Source organism: Callospermophilus lateralis, chromosome 11, assembly GCF_048772815.1.
Source record: "Callospermophilus lateralis isolate mCalLat2 chromosome 11, mCalLat2.hap1, whole genome shotgun sequence".
Lineage (NCBI taxonomy): Eukaryota > Metazoa > Chordata > Mammalia > Rodentia > Sciuridae > Callospermophilus > Callospermophilus lateralis.
Genome location: NC_135315.1, coordinates 118,380,406 through 118,399,349, shown reverse-complemented (window position 1 = coordinate 118,399,349; position 18,944 = coordinate 118,380,406). Strand labels below are relative to the sequence as shown.

Sequence of the window (18,944 nt, the reverse complement as noted above, 5' to 3'; positions counted from 1 at the left end):
TGTATTTACATTTTCAGTTGCTGAAATAAGTATGAAATGTTAGCTATGTTGAATAAAATATACATAATGGAATAAATTGCTATTTTCTGACATATCATAATAGAATACATTACTCTATATAACTCAGCATAATTATTAAAAAGACAAACAATATGTTTCTTATAAATATATTAAATATAATACAGATGCAAATTTTTAAACTACAAATAGTCTTATGTATGCTCATCATGAAGTTGTAAGTTTTGAAAAAAATTAGTCAAAATTAGAATTCTATGCTTTTTAAAAACTTACAGAAAAGAGAACTTCATGTTTCTCTCACTTTGGAATTACAGAAAATATGAGGTTCTCCAGAAGTTTGCATCTTGTAAATGTTGAATGAGCTCACCACCCTCATATGTTAATTTCTATCAGGATTCAAGAATCAGGTAAGACCATCAGCCTCAAACATAAGATATTGCATGTCATTAAACCAAAATGGAGATAGGAGAATTAATTTCACTTCTGAAATAATCTTGTATAACTGAAAATAATAGTGACTTGCTTTTCTTGGAAATATTTTTTTTTTGTAGTCAAGTGTTTAAAAATAGTAAACACAACTATTTTCTAATTTAATAATCACAAGGACACAGTAGGACATAGTGACTGTTTCTAATATAAAGAAAAGATAAATTGGATAAAATATACAGAACTAGAGAAATAAATTCTACTTTACATTAATAAGAAAATATTTAATCAGTTGAAAAATTTTCCTCAATTACCATTAACTGTGTGAACCATAAATTGCTCAGGCAGGGGGTAAGGACAACATATCCCTCACATCTTAGTAGCTTGAAAAATTATCAGTTCATTTTAATAAAAGTGGCAAAGATAAAAGAAATAATAGAAACATTCATTTTAAGTTTGGTTGTTTAAAGTGCATGACTTCATTAGATCATAAAATTTTCAAATGTAGGCAATATTTTACGAAATAACTAAGATAACAAGTATAATGTTATGCAACTTATTAAGTCTTAGCAAATTTTTAATTGTGTCAGTTCGTGGAAACTGCTCTTCATTTTAATTTTGGTTATGGGTGTGAAGGTAAATATAGTTCTAGAAGTCTCCACTTTGAATAGTACTGAACACCACCAACAAGATGCCCTGCTTCATTGAAGACTGAGTTATGAAATGAAGAATGTTTGGGTTTGAATTCCTATACCAACCCTTACTAGCTACGTGGGCTTGGGGAATTTGCTTAACGTTTCAGCAGTTTCAGATGAATCCAGTTTCCAAAATTTGCTGCACATTAGGATTACATAGGAGGCTTTTAAACATCCCAAGGCCAAGATGAATCTCAGACTGATTTAATCAAACTTCCTTGGAGTTGGAGCCAGATAACTTTATTTTTAAAAGGTCTGAATAATGCCAATAGAACACAAAGCATGTGAACTGTGGGGCTAATCATGAGTATTGCAGGGACTATAATATTCATCTCATAGGTTTTTTTCAACAAGTTATGAACAGCACAACATGACATTGACACACAATACATGATACCCAATGTGCCTAGCATGAATAGGAGCCCTGTTTATCTGTTACAAAACAAAAGTAAAAGATAAAAATTCATGGTTGGTAAAGTCTGACTTCTACCATAACTACCTGGAGCTAATGATTAAACAAATGCCACTGGTTTAGACAGGTTTTGCATGTATTCATTTCTTTTCAGAGGAAAATTGAAAAAAGAAATAGAACACCTATGCCCATTTCCCATGCAAAAAAAAATGTCCTTTAATAAAAATTTAAGTATACACATAAGCAAACTTATTAATCCTGTACAGTTACTGAAAATGATCCAAAATATCATGTCACTTGCCATCTCCTTTATTCGTATCCGTCATCAGATGTTTCTGTCACCAAAGCATTCAAGTTGTCAGATAAAACTCATTGCCTGGGGGAAATATAAGCTATGGCTCTTGTAATGAATGAAAATGAAATGATTCTCCATAGTGTATTGCCAGACTGACTGGAAAGAAAAATAACTAATTAAATAACCTCCTTTTAAAATAGGTTTGTGTCTGGCAGGCCCTTTTCTTCACTGGGACACAAAATGGGGGTCTCCTCTAGAAAGCTCCTGTTAACCCTTTGACAAGCCAGCTTACAACTCTGAAAACATCTTTATGATCATGCTTTTCCCCCAGTTTAACATCTGAGCAATTTTATCTTTAGGATAAATGGAAATGAAACTTTAGCTGCTGGCAATTTTGTTGGAATAATCAAAGAAGTCTCATTTCCTCAAGTACATAACTGAGAAAAGTAACAAGACGTTTCTGCCCAAATGGAACCCCCTGGATCCCATATCTTCAGCATTGCCTTTTCTGTTTCATCCTGACTCATATGTCCAATTAACATGAGGAAAAAATGTTAATATTCATTCTATTTTAGGTTTCCAAGGGCATAAAGAGGATATATTGGGGAAAAATGATCATGCAAAACTCATTAGCACCCAACCGACTCTTTTCATGATCCAATTGGGAGAGATAAGAAAACCATGCACACATACTGGTTTCTTAAGATTAGTCATGCAGAGAAAGTAAAGTGAAGAGACAGTTTCAGGGGAAAAAATAACTTTGTGATAAATTCAAAAAACACTTTGCACAGTGTTTGTTAGAAGAACATGGTTAAAACACAAGTAAATGTTAGGGTCTGTAAACAAGTCAAGATGGTGCCTGGCATTTTGCCAGAGGGAGTGGTTTGTGAAGTAACACCAGGGAGCCATTAAGTGTGGAGATTCCTTATTGGTTGACTGCTGTATCTAGTTTATGTTAATTGAGATAAGCTGTGTGGAATGTCCTACAATAAACTGTCCTACAATAAACGGCTGTACTACAATAAACAGCTGTCCTACAATAAACGGCTCCCATTCCTGCTGTATCAATCTACACAAGTTGCTCGTCACCCCCTGGTTATTTTGCTGCAGCCGGACTGCGGCAAATAAACAAACGAACAAAACTTCAGAAAGTCAATAAAACATTCTTGTGGAGTGACTTCAGTCTGTGCTCTGGGTGCATATGTGCTGAGCAATCCTAAGAACATGGATGGAACCCTCCAATTTTCTTGTTTCTTTACTGTCTTTATATAGTTGCTAAAAGTTATAGATTAAATATTGATAAATAATCCACTAATTTCTGTCTTTAAATTACTCCAAAATACCACAAATTAATGTTTTGAAATCGAGCTGTAAATAAATGTTACTGGTTAGTTATTAAATTCCATGTGTGCTTTAGCTATTTAAATGATTCTTTTTCTCATCTAGCTAGTACCGCCATACACAGTACCCATTGCTTGCATGAGCCTCTTTGTTTCTCAGCTAATTCCCTCACTGATCCTATACCTTGAGTTTAGAGTAAATCTTTAGAAAATCTGACTTTTTCACTCTTCTGGTAATATGTAGTTTTTCCTGGGTTCCCATTGCTCAGAGGGTAAAGGTTATCCTCCTGGATGTTGGAAACTTTCTTTCTAGCAATACCAAACTACACACCTTAGAACAGATTTTACTCACATGGCAGAAAAAGAAATACTTTTGGCAGTTCGTGTCTCTGACTTTTTCTTTCCTCTCCAATCTTCCTCCAAGCTTAACTAATTGTTACTATTCTAAGTACAAAAAGATCCTAAGCATACTTGTAATCACAGATAGAAGCACTTGGCATTTAAGTATAATTTGATGTGAATTTCATAATTTATTTACTTAATTAATTTTATTTAAGCCTATCTTTCACCTTTTCCAAACAATAATTATATCAGGATTTTGTTTGGTGAAACAATACATTTCCCACATCTTTCATGGCGACTGTCACCAACAGTGCTCCCAAACTTTATTGAGCCATTCAATTAAGGCTCAACATAATAAAAAGTATAATCCTCTGGGGTGGTTCTGTACCTGGAAATGCATACATTATCAATTCAAGCTCACTCACCCTTTTTTTATCTCTTTCAATATCTTTCACTCCTCCAACTGAGACAAGTAACAGCTAAATAAGCTGAATTCTTCTAGATGAACTTTCAATACATTTTCTCTGCTCTGTCATCCCCTATCCTGCATTGCCCCAAAGGTATGAATCTATTTTATCTCAGAGACCTCCCTGGAGATTACAAATGAAATCTATACAGAGAAAAACAAAATTGTTGGACATTTCAACATAACCTCATGAATAGTATTTTTATTCTCAGTTTTAATTGAGGCAACTGAGGCCCACCAAAAGTCAACACCCCCTCTACAGTCACAGAACAAGGGTTTGGAGTCAGGCACATTCATTAGGAGTGGGTCATTACTAACAGTTTGATATGATGGGTTGGCATTCTTGGAGCAGCATATGCTTTAAGGAGTGCAGAGAAGCTACAAAAAGGGTGAATGGGATTCTTGGCCATCATGTTTATAAAGATGTAGACCAGTGGCTAGCTCATTGTGTTTCTGCTATGGCTTAGGGACTGAAGGATCAACATAGGCTGTCACTCCTTCACCTCTGACCAAATATTCCTGGAGCCTCTTCTCTGTACAAGGCAGAGTTAAAACTTTATACTTAGTCTTTTAATGTTAAATTCCTTTATACCTGGGAACCGCTTAGTAGGACCTAGTTTAAATTTAGCATTATTTTATAACTAGATATCCATAAAAAAAGAAATATGGTAAACTGCCTTGCCCAAGGATTTCCATAGCTTTCTTCTTCCTCTCTTTAGCTTTTTATCTTCTCACTATAAAAGATGAGTTTCATATGTCCTCTTATAAGAAAGCTGGTTATCATTGTGCATTCTTCTCTGTTTAACAAATGCCTCAAGATAACTTGTGGAGGCAATCATTTTCAATGTTAACACATTTTAAATATGAAGTCAGCACCTGTGCAAAAATCATAACACTAGTCTATCTACGAATGAAAAGATAAAAGTTTATGTATAATTTTCAACATTACCTTATGGAGAATGCTGTGTATTAACCTAGAATTGTTTTTGAAGTTGTCATTTTTTTTTTATTCTAGTAGCTTTGTATTATAGGTACACAACAATCCATAGAATGAATAAGCAAAGGCCAGTTAAACATTCATGTGCACAGAACTTTGAATTTTCCCAAGATATTTTTCTTTTTCTATGATGTTCACTTTAATCTGGATTTAAGGTCCATTATCTGTGTTAACAAATTTAAAAGTAAATGTGAGTAAAATGAGTCAATTGATTATATTTACCCCCTAAATCTTGTAATCATTTTAAAAGTCAGTTTCTACTCTTAAGTCTTATAAGCATGACTAATTAATAACTTGAATTATTAACTGAAGCATAATTTTTATGGGTTTTAACTTCTATCATGTACTGTCTGGTTAAGGTAGAATACTAAAAAAAAATTCACTTCAGTCAGTAATAAAAGCAGCCTTGTTGAAAATATACTTGGCTAGCCAGCTCCTGAAATTTCAAAAACTGTATGTACTGTTATATTCTTGGGAGTAGAGAGGCTGTGACTCGAATGTAAAACAGTAGTTCCTTTTTACTTCTGTGTTGCTAAAAAGTGTCAGACTAATATTATAAATTTTCTAATATTTTTCTTTTAAAACTTCAGTTTAAATTTGGATTCAATGAATCTGGTTGTCTCTTCATATGTTTAAATAAATGACAGTCTGCTTCCATTTTTAAATCAATTAAAGTAGATGAAAGCAACTCTCTAGAGAATTGTTATTAAACTAAAAAAATCTTAGTTACCCACTCAGCTGACCAAATTTGTCAAGTGTCCAATTTTTTCCATTTAGTTATTTTAGGTGTTGTGGAGTGGAGGACAGTAAATACATTGAAGAACAAGGCCTCTTCCTGAGCATGATGAGATCTGAAAGAGATCTGTGCTTCAGACAGAGGGGCACACACTGGGAAAGAAGGAGTGACTCAAGTCAATGTCATGTACATTGCTGTTGGTGGTATGTTGCAGGTGGTGGATTTAGCAGATTCCATTTCAAAAGGAAAGGAAATTAAAACATTAATTTCGTGTCTTCCAAGTGCTCTTTTAAAGGTATTTATTGCTTTTTTAATTAGAAAAAAAAGTTATAAGGAAAATATTAAAGGGCCATTCAAAACAAGGGTCCCTTAGCAATTCCCCAAGCGAAGCTCTCACACTTCATGAAGTAGAACAGAGATACTCACTAGAAATTACTGGGTGTGAACTCTACCTTAGGAAAAAAACTCCCCTCCCATTACACTCATTTATCAATTTCATTGAACAAAATTTTACATATTATTTTACAATATTTTCAGGATAGCAATGCCATCAATTACAGTATAAAAAATAGTTTTGCTTATTATGATTAGACTAAATAACAGAAGTTCATAGTTAATAGTTGTGTGGGGACTTTTATAGTGTTTTGCATAATGAACAAATTTACAGAAGCTTCCATGACAGAATCCACCTAACTACTCCAAAAGGTTAAATGTGTATAAACAGCTGGTATTTTCCCATACTGATGAAAGGAGTTGAGAAATACCAAACAAATTGTTTTCCTTCTCAGGTACACTTGTAGGATGACTGTTTTTCTTGTTTTATAAGTAAGATTTTCTAGTACAGTCTATAGAACTACTTATTGTGCATCACAAGAAGCAACTTCAAATTAAAATATTGTTATAAATGAGAAGTATCATTAAGTTAACTTCATCATTCATGCAGAGAAGGGAGTACGAAAATAAGGAGAAACAATAATTTTCTGAGACCATATGACCTAGACATGGGATCAAAGAGAGAAAGACAGAACTACACAGAACACCAAGTAGTGAACAAGACTTCTTCATAGTTCTGATTCATGGTTCTGGCCATCTTTTTACCTAGGTAAATTGAGGGGCTCTTTTGGTAAAAGGCAAACTGAGTATGCTCAGCTTCATGGGCAGTGCATAGGGGCAAGGGATGAGGAGGGAGGAGAATTGGAGGTAGTTACTTAATTTGGCTCTTTCTCTTGTCTTTTAAATACAGGTTAGTGTTCACAGGGTAGGTACCTTAGAATACATCACATCTCCAGAGTTTAAAAACTTTTTACATCTGTGCTCTTGACTAGAAGTAGAAATGGGTTCAATCATAAAACCTCGATCTTGTTAATAAAACTTCTGTGAACACAGTGACAAAAATGTGGCTTAACAATGTGGTCTTCTGCTGTTGAACCTTACATGTTTTTAACACATAGATCTAGAGAACAAAACTCAATAGACAGGCCAGGAATAAAGGTTAAATAAAATTTGCTTATTGATTGCTTTCATTTCTAAAAGTTTCAAGCATATTATAGGGGGAAAATCATATTTTCAGACAGATAAAGCATTAACTTGGGGTTATTAATCATTTCTATGGATGAAACTCTTTGTCAGTTTGGGGAAGCCTAGGGACCTATTTCAGAATAACACATTTAAATGAGTAAAATGAAATGTAAGGAAATACAAACAATTGAAATACTTTAAAATGTATGATATGTTAATATATGCATTTATCTACTAATGCATTAAATAAAAGGCAGATCTACTAGTGAAAAAATGTAAATTAAATTTTTAGATATTTGCAACAAATTACAGTATTTGTGATTTCTGTTAGTCATAGGTATTGCTAATTCTAAAGTTGTCATTGCCTATATTTGCAATTGATAGAAATTCTAAATTTTAGGCAGTCCTTAATAAAAACGAACGTTTTATTTTTGTTTTCTCATCACACAGCCACCTTCATCCTTCCATTGAGAGTCTTATACCTTGGTTGAAAATCTTGCATTGAACACTTAAAGATTAGGATTGAGAACACTCTTAAATCCTTGTAAAAAAGCACTCATGCTCTGTTAAACTAAAGACTATTAACAATGGTAAAATCCAGGAATAATTCTAGTGGAAAAGGAAATGGCATTATTAAGATTCTGCCAAGTAAATATAAAGAAATATTTATATTCCAAATAGTCATTTTATGAATGTTTAAAAAATTGTGTCTGTGAAAGTGTTCCAGAGAAAATATGAAATGAATTTCATTTTGAACAAACCACCATGATATCTCTGGATTCTCTGAGCTAAAAGCTGCAGTTTCCATTCCTTGGTGTTTTGTAGTTAGATAATAGTGCTGAGTATTTATAGGTTTCCTTATATAACTATAGTTCTTACCATTTTTTCTTGTCAGAATAGTTTATTTTCTGTCCATGCTCCTGTTTTCCTTGAATTTTAGTATTGGATTTACTGACTTTTCTCTGGCTGTACTCTTTTTATAGAACCATATTCCTCAAGTTCAATTTATTTTTAAGTTGGATACTTTATGTATCTATTCCCTTTAGAGCTCTAAAAAGAAAGTGCATTATCGACTAGATAAAGCTATTAAAGTAACTATTATGAAATTTATTTTTAGGACCTTGGTCACCTCAGTGGCTCTTTAGGGTTTAAGATATGCTCCAAGTAGCATGTACCATAACTTGGGAGGTATGGTCTGTGGTTTTCATTGCTTACTCTGCACCTGCTCAACATGAGCACTTGCAATCCGTCATATTTCTCCTCCACCCACTACAATTATGTAAGGACCATTAAGGGTTTGAGCCTCCAAATTAAGACATCTTTTTTTTTAGTCTCCATTTCCTGTCCAGCTCCTATTCCAGAAGCACCCTTTACCTTGCTTTCTCAGTCTTTATGCTCTATTTCTCAGATTACTGCTATTCTATTTTTGAAACTTTGCAGATAAACAATGATTTTATCTGATGTAAACTCTATTCTTAGCAATCTTCCACTCTTTTCATTTTTTTTTTCTCTTGGCAATGCCACCCCATTTTGTCACTTTACCAGTCTCATCTGACTTTATCAAATCTGAATCTTCATCACCAAGGCATCCCTGAACTACCATCTGCATTTTAGTAATCAGCAGCATTACCTCATCTGAGTATCTCCAATGCACCAATAATTCCACCAGCCTAAATAGGAAAGCAGTCTGTTGTGCCCTGATTCTTCAGTTGATGAAGACAGCTCTGACAATAAAACTCAAAATGTGGACTTGGCTCTTTGTCTTACATGCTGCTGGAAGCCATCACTTCCAAGTGTGCCGATTCAGTTGAAAACTGTGGGCAAGGGTCATGCCAGTTGTTGCTGTCACTGCCAAACTTAGCCCCAGGTTGCCAGTAAAATTTTATTGCAACCATTTGAAACCCTTGAGAGCTCAGGAAATCATGTCATCATTTGGAAAACTGTGCACATTCAGAGAAGATCAGGAACCATCTTTATCCTATCTGAGAAAGGCATTTATCTCTGCTGTTCTTGAATATTATAGAAGCAGAAATCACTGTGATTTGTGCTGTAATTTTTTCATTATAAAATATCTATTTCAGGCTCACATTGATGGTTGGATCCCAAATTTCACCTTACTATCCAAGAATGCTATGTTAGCATTTATAGGATAATTGTCTATCCCATAAATTTCACTTGAACCAAGTTCTGAGTGTCCATTTCTAGAATGACTTATTTTCTTTTTTCTTTCTGTTTTTCTTTTATAAACTATAAAAACTTTAAGTTTCCCCATTTTCTGCAAGGGTGGGGACTGTGAAGATGTTTGAAAATATTGGTATTTTCAGTGAGAAAAATACAATAATTTTCAAGGATTCACTATAGTTCTAAATTTTATGAGCACTAAATCAAGTTATGCTATTCCCCAAATCCTTTCTCTGAGTACTTAATCTTTCTTTGAATTGGGAAACATTAGGGTACATTTTTTGAAAAAAACCAAGAGAATAAATTTAAGGTTAACTTACAGACATACATGTTTTAACATGCATTGGGAATGCTGATATAATTTGAAAATCAAGAATACATAAGAATGTCTTACTTATAAATTATTTTGCAATCAAATAAAAAAAAACTACCAGGTAATAAGAATCCTATTCAATTTGTTAGAGGTATTTAATAAATCCTAGAAAGTCTATTTGAGCATTTTTTTCTGATATTTTCCTCTTTCTTTTATTACATTATCATTTTAAGGTACAGCAGGTGAACTTTCAAAACATGATATGTCTGCACAAAACTGTTGGGTAACATTTGAAAAGATATAGCCAGAGGCATCTGACTGAAGATGGAACTTATGTGTCAGACACAGAAAATCCAATTCAGTTTTGTCACCAAGTCAGTTTTTTCTGTTTATTGTTGCAAAGGCTTCACCCTGCAGTAATGTAGGAATCATTTATTTTCTTGAGAACTACTGATACATTTGCACAGCATTGTTTTCAAACTTCCTGTCATACTCTTTAAAAGAATGTGAGAAGTTGAAATAATTATATGTATTTGAGAATATATCCCTGTGGTTATTTATATGTGTAGACCTGCATATTCATTGGTAGACTTGAAATATTATGTATCTTGGATTTAATATTTATGTGCTTAGTGCTGAGTATACATCAACTCACAATTTTATTTTTTCTCTTATGTTCATAAAAGGTGGAAGCCTAGGAAAATAGTCCTTTTTCTATTATACTGGAGTGCCAGATTAATATTTTTTTTATTTTTAATTTGTTCTTTTAGGTACACATGACAGTATAGTGTATGTTGACATACTGTACATACATGGACTATCACTTATTCTAATTAGGATTCCATTCTTGAGGTTGTACACGATGTGGAGATTCACTGTGGCATATTCATATATGAACATAGAAAAGTTATGTCAAATTCGTTCTACTGTCTTTCCTATTCCTGTCCCTTCTCCCTTCCCTTCATTCCAGTTTGTCTAGTCCACTGAACTTCTTTTCTTCCCTTCCCCACCCTTGTTATGTGTTAGTATTTGCATATCAGAGAGAACATTCAGTCTTTGGATTTTTGGGATTCGCTTATTTCTATATTATATGTTTCAAGGAAATAAAGCAATCTTAAAATAAACTAGGACATGTTTTCAAAGACATCATTACTAAAGAATTGCTTCTAAATTTCTAAAATATATCAAATATTAATTACCTGAAATAAAACAAGGATCAATGGTAAATGGTTATTTTTCTGTTTCTATTTGATTTCTTGCTATATTTCTCAGACAGTAACATTTACTGTTTGAGTTAAACTCTATTTAGTGTTTTACAAATCCTTTCTGGTTGTAAAATATGTAGTTTAAAATGTTAATTTTGGAGTGCATAAATATTGTTTTATCTTGATCTCCAAATGAAATTTCTTGACTCCATATTATTTAGACCTAAAAATTAGGTGATCCTTCCACAGATGCTATCACATGATGATTACAGATCATTCTTAACTCATCACTGAATTTTAGAATTCTCAAGGAGAAGTAGGTTGTTTATCCCTGAGGATATTATCCTTCCCTTTGTAAAACTCTCATCTCCACCACCTCCCCCTTTGTTAAGGTACAGACTACACATTCTTCTGCTCTCAGTTCAAATGTCTCTTCTTTAAACCCTCAACCAAAACAGGTATCCCATCATAACTTTCTCTTCTCCTCTGCCTTCATGGCACTCATTAGATTTTATAATTAGGTATTATGTCACTCTTGCTCTTTTATTCCATTAATCTGTGTAATGCATGAGAATAGAAACTGGATGTAATCTAATGACATTTTTGCCCCAGCTTTAGACATGGTAGCTAAAGTTTGATGTAAGTTGGTGAATGAATACATTCATTCACATGTGTCCTAAAAACCTTGTACATAGTTATGCTAAGAAAAGCTCAATACACATTTGTGGCTAGTTTATTTAATCACAGAGTTTGATATATTCACTTATGTGTGCTTCAATTTGCTTTTTCACTTCTTAATTAAAAAAAACTCTTGATTTAAAGCTATTTTATATCAGATTTTATTTTTAATTTATTTTAAATGACAAAATTATAAAATTATACATATTCATATAGGGTGCCATGTGCTGTTTCTATACATGTACACATCATGTAATATCTGAATAAAGCTAAACATATCTCTCTTCCCATATTATCTTCCTGGAAAAAATTTTCAAGATCCTTTGTTTCTAGCTTTTTGAAGTATGCAGTTATTGTTATAATTGTTATCTACAGCCATCCTACTGTGCAAGAGGACACCAGAACTGTATTCTCTCTTCTAAATATAAGTTAGTACCAATTGATCAACTTCTTCTCTCCCTCCCTTCTCCTTCCTCTTGAAGCCTCTGGTAACAAACATTTTACTCTGCACTTATCTGAGATTAATATTCTTATACTCCACACATGTGAGATGGTGGGTCTCTATGCCTGGCTTATTTCACTGGCAAATTTCTTTCATATTTTGTTTTTGGGTCTATGTCCTACCTGGATAGAGAAGAGTAGGAAATTAGTGTTGTATTGTAAACTTCCATAAAAATTATTGTCAATTATGTATTCTCAGTTACAAAAGATAAGTGAGCTGTTTGACCATATAAAATATCTAAATTATACAAAAAGCAAATGTAGGGGTACACTGGTTTTAGCTTTTCACACAACTCCAAAATGTGTATTTACTTACCCATTAATTTACTTACAATATTTATTGACCTAGGTATTTTACATCTACTATTAATTTTAACCTGTTCATCAATATGAATCAAATTAAATTGTTAAGTTCGCTTACAGATAAGGAACCCGAGGAACAGAAAAGGCAACTAATTTGTTCAGGATATAAAGATAGAAATAGAAAATTCATAGTTCTCTTTAAATGCCAAGACTGTGTTTTTCCCTCTAATGCTGCTGACACTCACCAAGACCACTCATCACGTGCAAGTGTTTTTAATATATGCAGTGTAATAAACAGTTTCCTTTTACCCTGTAAGAGACAGGATCATATCATACTTAGAACTGCAGGCTCTGCAGCTGCAATGACTGGGACTGAGGCCAAGCTCTGCAGTTTACTAGCCATGTGAACCTAAGCAAATTATTTAATCACTCAGTAGCTCAATTTTCTCTGTAAAATGGAACCAGTAATAAATAGCACCTATTCCAAAGACTGCTGAGAGGATTAAATGAATTAATATTTAAAGTACTTAGGACAATTCTTGGCACACAGTGAAGTCTAAAATTAAAATCAACATTATAATATGACAATTGGTGGCAAGACAGTCTAGCAATGTGTTTGCCATTACTTATAAATTCATCTTTATAAAGCAACAATTGCATTGAATATATACAATACATATCACATTATTTACTTATGTATTTTCATTGAATAAGCCTATACTTACATAAAGATATAAGGTAGTACACACTGACATTAAAAAGAATATATATACATGTATATATATTCTTTATATATATCACACACATATACTACACATATATGTGCATTTGTAAATACTTGTTCATTTTTATTATGCTTAAAGAGTTATGAGTGCTCAAAAATGAAGATAAGAAAATATTAATTTACAGTTTTCAAGAAAAGCATGAATATTTTTGCTATTTTGAAACCTCACTTTGTTTTCAGTTGAAGATTTTAGTTTTTATTTTTAATAAAGCCCTCTGAACTCATCCAAGTCTTAATTCATTTTGGCATAATAGTTTGGCAATGCATTTTAAGAGCTCCCTTGGTAACTATCTTAATTTCCAGAAATAGTGTCAGTGATGAAAATGTATTTGAGTGCCATTCCTGAAATTTAATCATGTCACATTTAAGCAGCCAGGAGGGAATTGTATATGGCTATTGTGGGCCATATAGCCTGATAAATTAAAACAATTCTAGTTATTTTTAGATTAGTTAACTAATGAGCTATCAATTTCCATTGTACTTACTATGGTTTAACCACCACATGCTGTTAAACATACATGGCAAGGGGCCGGGTTGTGGCTCAGCAGCAGAGTGCTCACCTCGCAGGTGCGAGGAGTTGGGTTCTTTTCTCAGCATCACATAAAAATAAATAAAAATTAAGGTATTGTGCCCAACTACAACATATATACATATATATAAAACATACATGACAAGACATATCTGTTCTTATGAGAATACATTTCTCATTCCAGTCATCATTTTCCTTTCAAGCTGTTTATGGAAATGACTGTCTGGACACTTGAGCTTTAATCATTTAAAAGAATCAAGGGAGTCTAAATGAGGACTTTAATTAGAAGAATTATTGTAATGCTGTAATAAATATGGTAGGAACACCTAAATGACTTTCACATATCAATCAATAGCAATTTCATTTAAAATGAAATATAAAACTGAAAGATAATTAAGATCTTTCAAAGGAGACGAGTAAATTATATAGGCCATATCTAAAAATCTGATGTGAACTTAAAGTTTCCTTTCCTTAATACACCTATAAATGTAATTATTTACTAATTACTGGAACCTTTACCTGCAAATTTTATGGCAAAAATTAAAGGGTTAATTGTCAAATCAAAGAAAAGCAATTCAATTTGCATCAATATTCATTGAGTACAATGAATGCTAGAGTACCAATATGTATCAATGGTGTACCAAGTAAGTACCAAAGTGCTGAATTACATTTTATTATATTGCCAAAGGCAGTTTTATAATGCTGCTTTAAAAAGGAAAGTCAAATAAAAATAACTTGATAGTAGTTGAAGACACTGAGAAAAATAATATCTCATTCCTATTCTTAAGGAAATAAAAATGCTAGGTTCATTCATTCATGAGCAGATTTTTTATTGAACACACACTATGTGCCAACACTCTTCTGGCAATTATAAAATCTCATGGAGCACAAACTCAATTGAGGGAATAATCAATAAACAACATATAAATCTGAAAATAATTGTTAGTGATTAATGTTAAGGAGAAAAAAAACAAAGCAGAAAGTGTGTTCCACTATGCTGAGGTCAAGAGGAAGGCTTCATTGAGTTTGGTGGTTTTTTTCTTTTTCTTTCTTCCTTTCTTTTTTTTCCCCAATTACCTGAAGGCAGGATGGGGATGTGTCACAATATCAAATACCGCAGGGGGGAAAAAAGGAATGGGAAAAGAAATATTCTAGGGCAATAATACCCTAGGTATATGCTAGAAACAGCTAGGAGATCAGTGTGGGTACAGTTGTGCATAAGAGTGACCAGAAATGGTGTTGGAGAGAGAGGAGTGAGCAATGTTGGGTAGAGATGGGTCCTGTGAATCTCAGAAAAGAGGACTATAGCTTTTACTCTGCCTGACATCAGCAAAGTGAGAGACTGGGCTGTGAGTTGGTGCTTTCTCAACTATTTGTTTTGTTTTGTTTTGTTTTTTAAAGGTTGCTTCTAACAGCTGGATTGAGAATAGATTGGAAGGAGCACATGTAGAAGCAAGGAAATACTCCTTTAAGTAAATTTGCAAAATGAGGGTTCTTTATATCTTTGAAAAAACATTTTTTGTCACCTCCTTTGTTAATAATTTCCCTCCATGATAAAGAACACATTCCTTCCTGGCATCTGTGCTTGTGAGTGTGGACATATAAGCATGTGTGAAGGTGTGAGGAGCTTGTGGATCCCTGTAGAAGAGTGTGTGCCCCTATCAGAACTTCCTCCTGAGCCTCCTGCTCAGCATGCGATCCTAGCTTAAAACTCCCACCCTCTCCTCTTCTCACTCCCAAATGAGAGGGAGTAGATACAAGGCAGGGGAATAGGCAATGAGAGAGGTGAAGTCAGTCTTCATTTTTCACATAGTGCTCTCTCTTTAAATTTCATTTAAAATGTAATTACACTTTCCAGATTATAAAGGTAATATAGGAAAGTTTCAGAAAATTCAAAATACACCAACTGTAAGATGAAGACACAATTCAACTCTAAATATTAAATTGCTTCCTTTATGGAAATTTTTTTTTCATATTTTTGCCATTTGTTTCCTGCTGTTATGTTTAATTGTATGAACTGAAAGATATAATAAACTGAGGATAATTGATACTCCTCTTCTGTCTTTATTTTAAATGTTCCACAGTTTATTTTTGGCTTTTACTATTTTATAGTTATTATTATTATTATTGTTAATTATTATTTTATTTGGTACTTGGTATTGAACCAAGGTGAACTTAACCACTGAGCCACATCCCCAGCCATTTTAAAAAATATTTTACTAGAGACATGGTCTCACTGAGTTGCTAAGTGTCTTGCTAATGTGCTGAGGCTGGCTTTGAAATTGTGATCCTCCTGCCTTAGCCTCCCTAGCTGCTAGGATTACAGGCATATGCCTCCACGCCCAGATAATTATACTATTTTAAAGTCAGTTCTAGTCCTTTGCAGTTTCTTCTATTATTTACTATTTTTGAGGGTGTTGAAATGATTTCACAATGAATGATTTTAAAAATAAATCACAAATGCAAAATTCCACCAAAATAAATTGAACTTAAGCCATTGATAGAAATATGAAAGAAGTAAAGCAAAGAAATGGAGTACACAAGCCCAAGATTAAACTAACAACCGTTGGGTTTGAACACAAGAGCAGCCATGTTTTAGTACAGGTATCCTCTGACACTAAGTACCTAGCAGTTAGTCTTCCTTCTTTGTGACTTATCCCAAACAAATAGCTTCTCGGCCATTCTTACAGGTGTAAGCTGGTCAATGGTAACACTCTGGGAGTGATGCAAAACACAGATGAAAATTTATCAATTTTGCTGCAGGATGAAAGTTGTCACATTAGGTATAATCTATCTAATGTCAATTCCCAAGATCCTAACCTCAAGCAGCAAAGAGTTAGTGCCATCTGTAACATGAAGGTGCTTCTCTGTGGTGAATTTTCAATGTTCTCAATGTGTAGAACTAAATCTTCAGGTCAAGGAAGACAATTCACTATCGTGTCCATGTTCAAAGGAAAGTCTTAAATATAGTGTATAAATACAAAACCAAGTCAAAGAAAAATAGAATGTTTCACTAAACACAATATCAAAAACTGATTGGATGACACCAGGTACAAACTGATGGCAAGTAAATGGACAGCTGATTTCAAAATATGCTTTCCATAATCTATCAGTCATCTTTTTTCTCAAGGGCAGTTTCAGATGCAGTAACCTCAACAAAAGTCTCTTGTGACAGTATAAACAGGTTTTAGCTCTTGGTTTCAAGATCCAGCTCACACCAAGTCTTCTTTGATTTCAACATGTTGGCAGCCAGTTGTGTGTTTAGTTGATCTTTGGGCAGCAAAGGCATCTTTCCCTCTTTCCTGATGTTAGTGTTTATTTCATAAGCTCCACCTCCCCTAGCTATCAATTCTGAGCTCTACCCCAACTCCTTAATGCTCTACGGCTTGGTCTAGAATGTTCATATCTTCAGAGGCTAGTTCTTCTGAATCTGATTCAGAGAGCTAGGAATGGATCAACTCAGAGTGACAGTCGTCCCAAGGCAGTTCTCATGAGTCCATTAAAGAAAATGGGAAGCCTCTCCCTCCAGTTGCTAACTGTCCAGTCTTCCTATGAATCAGAAGTGTGGCCTTAGCATGCCTGGATGAGCTAAGCCAGGTGCCATTTTAAGCTCTGCTTAGTTCCAGTGCTTCTCGGAAGATACTCTATTCTGGTCCCAGAACTATTTTTGCTACACGAATGTAATATAGTTCACTGACATTGGTTTGTTCATTCTTCACCATCTTAGTAAAGTGTTCATTTGTAGACATCATAGAGGTAGCTCTTTAGCACAATTATCAGCACTGACCAGGCAGCCATCTTCATTTTCCATGAAACAAAAAAACAAAGGATCAAAGTTCTGTGCCTGGGGTTGGCCAAGAGCTGAATCTGCATCTGAGTTAATGAACGTGGTCAGGTAAGTGCTCTATGGGAAGGTTGCTAGACTAGCTGCTTGGCTGGCTACTGGTCTCTGGTTGGATGGTCTATCTGTCCTCAAGGTGCCCTTTCATCCCTGTGGCTTTCCTCATCAACCCATGCTCATTATCCTTCTCCAATCATTTGGAGCCAAGAAAAATTTCCCCCTCAGTCCATCACTTTGTACCTGGTGTCTTCCAATCAGTTTTTTTTTTATATTGTTTAGTGAAACATTCTATTTCTCTTTGACTTGGTTTGTATTTATACACTATATTTAAGACTTTCCTTTGAATATGGACATGATAGTGAATTGTCTTTGATATTAATAACTTGACTATTTTAGTGTAATTTTTCAGGTTTGGATGATGGGTATGTAGCTTTTAGATGATCATTTGTTTGTACATATAACTCAAATAAATTGTTCAATATAATTCCCTATTTTTTTTTATAAAGACCATTTTGGAAGGGAAAGGAAGAAGGAGGAAGTGGGAAATGTGTGACCGTGTCCAAAGAGAGAAAAAGAGGGAGAGAAGTAATGGTTTTATTGTATGTTCATTTTGATCATCTGTATCCGAAGAAATATCTCAGGTCAGAGGAAAATGCACTGAATTGGGAATACAAAGCCTGCATTTTTATTAGTTCTGCTTCTACAACTAACTAATTGACTAATTGTGAAAGCTTGGACAAACCACATCACATATGTATCTAAGTTTCTACATCTGAATTCTTTATTCTGAGTTTGATATTGTTGTGATGCTCAGATAGTATAATTCACATAAAATCTGTAGCATATGAAGTTTCCTAAGTATCCAACAATTATAAAGTGATATCATTAGTGCTCTTATTTACCTGTGTTTCTGCCTAATTTAAGTCCCACACCATTGATGATAGCCCTGTTACTACTTTTAGCCTCCTTTTTTTCTATTTTTAAGGAGATTAAAACTTTCTGCCTCTTTTTAAACATTTCACACAAATTATTGTCCTGACATTTGATAGACTATCTCAAAATGTGACTGTGTTAGGCTTCCAAGAAGACAAATAAATTAGATATAAAATCCTTGCTGATGTAAGGGAGGCCAACTAAATCCTTCTTTATCTCTACCTTTATTTGTGATAGAAGCTCTTTGGTTCCAATGTCTATCAAATCCAAAGTAACCACTCTGTTGGTACTGATCTAGGTTATACACACTTTCAAAATAAAAATGGGATTATTTGGAAAAACAGATTTGAGTATCTTCAGGACTGTTGCCATTCTTTTCTGACCACAATGCTACTTCTCTGCATACTGTGAACTGGAAAATATGTGTGTGC

The 18,944-nt window shown here is 33.8% G+C and overlaps 1 protein-coding gene across 1 annotated transcript in view; it reads right to left on the bottom strand.

Annotated features, from left to right (window-relative positions):
• LOC143410781 (EGF-like repeat and discoidin I-like domain-containing protein 3) overlaps positions 1-18,944 on the bottom strand; it is a 224,590-nt gene that overhangs the window by 46,024 nt on the left and 159,622 nt on the right. The window lies entirely within an intron of this gene.